A 7,361-nucleotide genomic window follows, 5' to 3' on the forward strand; every position below is an offset into this window, starting at 1 on the left:
AAAAATTAAGTGTAGCATCGGAATCTAAAACTGGACTCACAGGAGAGGTTCAAATCATAGAAAGTGAGAGTGACAGTCCTCTTGTACATAAGTCGGCATTGTGCCTTTTGTATTAAATTCGGATGCAATTTCAGTGTTTCATCGTCAATAGGAAGGTACAAGGGATACAGTAAACCTGAAGTGAAGAATGGGAATCTAATACTGGACTCACAAGAGTGGTTCAAATCATAGAAAGTAAGAGTTCCAGTCCTCTTGTACTTAAGTCGGCATTGTGCCTTTTGCATTAAATTCGGATGCAATTTCTGTGTTTCATCGTCAATAAGAAGGTCCAAGGTATACAGTAAACCTGAGGTGAAGCATCGGAATCGAAAACTGGACTCACATGAGAGGCTCAAATCATAGAAAGTGAGAGTGTCAGTCCTCATGTACATAAGTCGGCATTGTGCTTTTTGTATTAAATTCCGATGCTATTTCTGTGTTTCATCGTCAATAAGAAGGTACAAGGATACAGTAAACCTGAAGTGAAGCATCGGAATCTAAAACTGGACTCACAGGAGAGGTTCAAATCATAGAAAGTTAGAGTGTCGGTCCTCTTGCACTTAAATCGGCATTGTGCCTTTTGAATTAAATTAGGATGGAATTTCTGTGTTTCATCGTCATTAAGAAGGTCCAAGGGATACAGTAAACCTGAAGTGAAGCATCGGAATCTAAAACTGGACTCACAGGATAGGTTCAAATCATAGAAAGTGAGAGTGTCAGACCTCTTATACTTAAGTCGGCATTGTGCCTTTTGTATTACATTCGGATGCAATTTCTGTGTTTCATCGTCAATAAGAAGGTCCAAGGGACACAGTAAACCTGAAGTGAAGCATCGGAATCCAAAACTGGACTCACAGGAGAGGTTCAAATCATAGAAAGTGAGAGAGTCTGTCCTCTTGTACTTAAGTCGGCATTGTGCCTTTTGTATTAAATTCGGATGCAATTTCTGTGCTTCATCGTCAATAAGAAGGTCCAAGGGATACAGTAAATCTGAAGTGAAGCATCCGAATTTAAAACTGGACTCACAGGGGAGGTTCTAATCATAGAAAGTTAAAGTGTCAGTCCTCTAGTACTTAAGTCGGCATTGTGGCTTTTAAATTTAATTCCGATGCAATTTCTGTGTTTCATCGTCAATAAGAAGTTCCAAGGTATTCAGGAAACCTGAAGTGAAGCATCGAAATCTAAAACTGGACTCACAGGAGAGGTTCAAATCATAGAATGTTTGAGTGTCAGTCCTCTTGTACTTAAGTCGGCATTGTGCCTTTTGTATTAAATTCGGATGCAATTTCTGAGTGTCATCGTCAATAAGAAGGTCCAATTGATACAGTAAACCTGAAGTGAAGCATCGGAATCTAAAACTGGACTCACAGGAGAGGTTCCAATCATAGAAAGTGAAAGTGTCAGTCCTCTTATACTTAAGTCGGCATTGTGCCTTTTTTATTAAATTCGGATGCAATTTCTGTGTTTCATCGTCAATAAGAAGGTCCAAGGGACACAGTAAACCTGAAGTGAAGCATCGGAATCGAAAACTGGACTCACAGGAGACGTTCAAATCATTGAAAGTGAGAGTGTCAATCCTCATGTACATAAGTCGACATTGTGCCTTTTGAATTAAATTCCGATGCAATTTCTGTGTTTCATCGTCAATAAGAAGGTACAAGGGATACAGTAACCCTGAAGTGAAGAATCGGAATCTAAAGCTGGACTCACAGGAGAGGTTCAAATCATAGATAGTTAGAGTGTCTGTCCTCTTGTACTTAAGTCGGCATTGTGCTTTTTGTATTAAATTCGGATGCAATTTCTGAGTTTCATCGTCAATAAGAAGGTCCAAGGGATACAGTAAACCAAAATGAAGCATCGGAATCTAAAACTGGACTCACAGGAGAGGGTCAAATCATAGAAAGTTAGAGTGTCAGTCCTCTTGCACTTAAGTCGGCATTGTGCCTTTTGAATTAAATTCGGATGCAATTTCTGTGTTTCATTGTCAATACGAAGGTCCAAGGGATACAGTAAACCTGAAGTGAAGCATCGGAATCTAAAACTTGACTCACAGGATAGGTTCAAATCATTGAAAGTGAGAGTGTCAGTCCTCTTATACTTAAGTCGGCATGTGCATTTTGTGTTAAATTCGGATGCAATTTCTGTGTTTCATCGTCAATAAGAAGTTCCAAGGTATACAGTAACCCTGAAGTGAAGAATCGGAATCTAAAACTGGACTCACAGGAGAGGTTCAAATCATAGATAGTTAGAGTGTCTGTCCTCTTGTACTTAAGTCGGCATTGTGCTTTTTGTATTAAATTCGGATGCAATTTCTGAGTTTCATCGTCAATAAGAAGGTCCAAGGGATACAGTAAACCAAAATGAAGCATCGGAATCTAAAACTGGACTCACAGGAGAGGTTCAAATCATAGATAGTTAGAGTGTCTGTCCTCTTGTACTTAAGTTGGCATTGTGCCTTTTGTATTAAATTCGGATGCAATTTCTGTGTTTCATCGTCAATAAGAAGGTACAAGGAATGCAGTAAACCTGGAGTGAAGCATCGGAATCTAAAACTGGACTCACAAGAGAGGTTCAAATCATAGAAAGTGTGAGTGTTAGTCCTCTTGTACTTAAGACGGCATTGTGCCTTCTGTATTAAATTCGGATGAAATGTCTGTGTTTCATCGTCAATAAGAAGGTCCAAGGGATACACTAAACCTGAAGTGAAACATCGGAATCTAATACTGGACTCACAGGAGAGGTTCAAATCATAGAAAGTGAGAGTGTCAATCCACTTGTACTTAAGTCGGCATTGTGCCTTTTGTATTAAATTCGGATGCAATTTCTGTGTTTCATCGTCAATAAGAAGGTCCAAGGGACACAGAAAACCTGAAGTGAAGCATGGGAATCGAAAACTGGACTCACAGGAGACTTTCAAATCATAGAAAGTGAGAGTGTCAATCCTCATGTACATAAGTCGGCATTGTGCCTTTTAAATTAAATTCCGATGCAATTTCTGTGTTTCATCGTCAACAAGAAGTTCCAAGGTATACAGTAAACCTGAAGTGAAGCATCGGAATCTAAAACTGGACTCACAGAAGATGATCAAATCATAGGAAGTTAGAGTGTCAGTCCTCTTGTACTTAGGTCGGCATTGTGCCTTTTGTATTAAATTCGGATGCAATTTCTGTGTTTCGTCGTCAATAAGATGGTCCAAGGTATACAATAAACCTGAAGTGAAGCATCGGAATCTAAAACAGGACTCACAGGAGAGGTTCAAATCATAGAAAGTTAGAGTGTCAGTCCTATTGTACGTAAGTCGGCATTGTGCCTTTTGTATTAAATACGGATGCAATTTCTGTGTTTCATCGTCAATAAGAAGGTACAAGGAATGCAGTAAACCTGAAGTGAAGCATCGGAATCTAAAACTGGACTCACAGGAGAGGTTCAAATCATAGAAAGTCAGAGTGTCAGTCCTGTTGTACTTAAGTCGGCATTGTGCCTTTTGAATTTATTTCAGATGCAATTTCTGTGTTTTATCGTCAATAAGAAGTTCCAAGGTATACCGTAAACCTGAAGTGAAGCATCGGAATCTAAAACTGGACTCACAGGAGAGGTTCATATCATAGAAAGTTAGAGTGTCAGTCCTCTTGTACTTAAGTCGGCATTGTGCCTTTTATATAAAATTTGGATGCAATTTCTGTGCTTCATCGTCAATAGGAAGCTCCAAGGGATACAGTAAACCTCAACTGAAGCATCGGAATCTAAAACTGGACTCACAGGAGAAGTTCAAATCATAGAAAGTTAGAGTGTCATTCCTCTTGTACTTAGGTCGGCTTTGTGCCTTTTGTATCAAATACGGATGCAATTTCTGTGTTTCATCGTCAATAAGAAGGTCCAAGGTATACAGTAAACCTGAAGTGAAGCATCGAAATGTAAAACTGGACTCACAGGAGAGGTTCAAATCATAGAAAGTTAGAGTGTCAGTCCCCTTGTACGTAAGTCGGCATTGTGGCTTTTGTATTAAATTCGGATGCAATCTCTGTGTTTCATCGTCAATAAGAAGGTCCAAGGGATACAGTAAACCTGAATTGAAGCATCGGAATCTGAAACTGGACTCACAAGAGAGGTTCAAATCATAGAAAGTGAGAGTGTTAGTCCTCTTGTACTTAGGTCGGCATTGTGCCTTTTGTATTATATTTGGATGCAATTTCTGTGTTTCATCGTCAATAAGAAGGTCCAAGTTATACAGTAAACCTGAAGTGAAGCATTGGGATCTAAAACTGGACTCACAGGAGTGGTTCAAATCATAGAAAGTTAGAGTGTCAGTCCTCTTGTACTTAAGTCGGCATTGTGCTTTTTGTTTTACATTCGGATGCAATTTCTGTGTTTCATCGTCAATAAGAAGGTCCAAGGGAAACAGTAAACCTGAAGTGAAGCGTCGGAATCTAAAACTGGACTCACAGGAGAGGTTCAAATCATAGAGTTATAGAGTGTCAGTCCTCTTGTACTTAAGTCGGCATTGTGCCGTTTGTATTAAATTCGGATGCAATTTCTGTGTTTCATCGTCAATAAGAAGGTCCAAAGGATACAGTAATCCTGAAGTGAAGCATCGGAATCTAAAACTGGACTCACAGGAGACGTTCAAATCATTGAAAGTGAGAGTGTCAGTCCCCTTGTACTTAAGTCGGCATTGTGCCTTTTGTATTAAATTCGGATGCAATTTCTGTGTTTCATCGTCAATATGAAGGTACAAGGGATACAGTAAACCTGAAGTGAAGCATCGGAATCTAAAACTGGACTCACAAGAGAGGTTCAAATCATAGAAAGTGAGAGTGTCAGTCCTCTTGTACTTAAGTCGGCGTTGTGCCTTTTGTATTAAATTCGGATGCACTTTCTGTGTTTCATCGTCAATAAGAGGGTCCAATTGATACAGTAAACCTGAAGTGAAGCATCGGAGTCTAAAACTGGACTCACAGGAGAGGTTCAAATAATAGAAAGTGAGTTTGTCAGTCCTCTTGTACTTAAGTCGGCATTGTGCCTTTTGTATTAAATTCGAATGCAATTTCTGTGTTTCATCGATAATAAGAAGGTCCAAGGAATTCAGTAAACCTGAAGTGAAGCATCGGAATCAAAAACTGGACTCACAGGAGAGGTTCATATCATAGAAAGTTAGAGTGTCAGTCCTCTTGTACTTAAGTCGGCATTGTGCCTTTTATATAAAATTTGGATGCAATTTCTGTGCTTCATCGTCAATAGGAAGCTCCAAGGGATACAGTAAACCTCAACTGAAGCATCGGAATCTAAAACTGGACTCACAGGAGAAGTTCAAATCATAGAAAGTTAGAGTGTCATTCCTCTTGTACTTAGGTCGGCTTTGTGCCTTTTGTATCAAATACGGATGCAATTTCTGTGTTTCATCGTCAATAAGAAGGTCCCATTGATACAGTAAACCTGAAGTGAAGCATCGGAGTCTAAAACTGGACTATCAGGAGAGGTTCAAATCATAGAAAGTGAGAGTGTCAGTCCTCTTGTACTCAGGTCGTTATTGTGCCTTTTCAATTTAATTCCGATGCAATTTCTGTGTTTCATCGTCAATAAGAAGTTCCAAGGTATACAGTAAACCTGAAGTGAAGAATCGGAATCTAAAACTGGACTCACAGGAGAGGTTCAAATCATAGAAAGTTAGAGTGTAAGTCCTCTTGTACTTAGGTCGGCATTGTGCCTTTTGTAATAAATTCGGATGAAATTTCTGTGTTTCATCGTCAATAAGAAGGTTCAAGGTATACAGTAAACCTGAAGTGAAGCATCGGAATGTAAAACTGGACTCACAGGAGAGGTTCAAATCATAGAAAGTTAGAGTGTCAGTCCTCTTGTACTTAAGTCGGCATTGTGGCTTTTGTATTAAATTCGGATGCAATTTCTGTGTTTCATCGTCAATAAGAAGGTCCAAGGGATACATTAAAGCTGAAGTGATGCATCGGAATGTAAAACTGGACTCACAGGAGAGGTTCTAATCATAGAAAGTTAGAGTGTCAGTCCTCTTGTACTTAGGTCGGCATTGTGCCTTTTGTATTATATTTGGATGCAATTTCTGTGTTTCATCGTCAATAAGAAGGTCCAAGGTATACAGTAAACCTGAAGTGAAGCATCGGAATCTAAAACTGGACTCACAGGAGAGGTTCAAGTCATAGAAAGTTAGAGTGTCAGTCCTCCTGTACTTAAGTCGGCATTGTGCTTTTTGTATTAAATTCGGATGCAATTTCTGTTTCATCGTCAGTAAGAAGGTCCAAGGGATACAGTAAACCCGAAGTGAAGCATCGGAATCTAACACTGGACTCACAAGAGAGGTTCAAATCATAGAAAGTGGGAGTGTCAGTCCTCTTGTACTTAAGCCGGCATTGTGCATTTTTATTAAATTCGGATGCAATGTCTGTATTTCATCGTCAATAAGAAGACCCAAGGGATACAGTAATCCTGAAGTGAAGCATCGGAATCTAAAACTGGACTCACAGGAGACGTTCAAATCGTTGAAAGTGAGAGTGTCAGTCCTCTTGTACTTAAGTCGGCATTGTGCCTTTTGTATTAAATTCGGATGCAATTTCTGTGTTTCATCGTCAATAAGAAGGTCCAATTGATTCAGTAAACCTGAAGTGAAGCATCGGAGTCTAAAACTGGACTCACAGGAGAGGTTCAAATCATAGAAAGTTAGAGTGTCATTCCTCTTGTACTTAAGTCGGCATTGTGCCTTTTATATTTAATTCGGATGCAATTTCTGTGTTTCATCGATAATAAGAAGGTCCAAGGGATACAGTAAACCTGAAGTGAAGCATCGGAATCTAAAACTGGACTCACAGGAGAGGTTCATATCATAGAAAGTTAGAGTGTCAGTCCTTTTGTACTTAAATCGGCATTGTGCCTTTTATATAAAATTTGGATGCAATTTCTGTGCTTCATCGTCAATAGGAAGGTCCAAGGTATACAGTAAACCTGAAGTGAAGCATCGGAATCTAAAACTGGACTCACAGGAGAGGTTCATATCATAGAAAGTTAGAGTGTCAGTCCTCTTGTACTTAAGTCGGCATTGTGCCTTTTATATGAAATTTGGATGCAATTTCTGTGCTTCATCGTCATTAGGAAGCTTCAAGGGATACAGTAAACCTCAACTAAAGCATCGGAATCTAAAACTGGACTCACAGGAGAAGTTCAAATCATAGAAAGTTAGAGTGTCAGTCCTCTTGCACTTAAGTCGGCATTGTGCCTTTTGAATTAAATTCGGATGCAATTTCTGTGTTTCATTGTCAATAAGAAGGTCCAAGGGATACAGTAAACCTGAAGTGAAG

The sequence above is a fragment of the Schistocerca americana genome, unplaced genomic scaffold, assembly GCF_021461395.2.
Source record: "Schistocerca americana isolate TAMUIC-IGC-003095 unplaced genomic scaffold, iqSchAmer2.1 HiC_scaffold_29, whole genome shotgun sequence".
Lineage (NCBI taxonomy): Eukaryota > Metazoa > Arthropoda > Insecta > Orthoptera > Acrididae > Schistocerca > Schistocerca americana.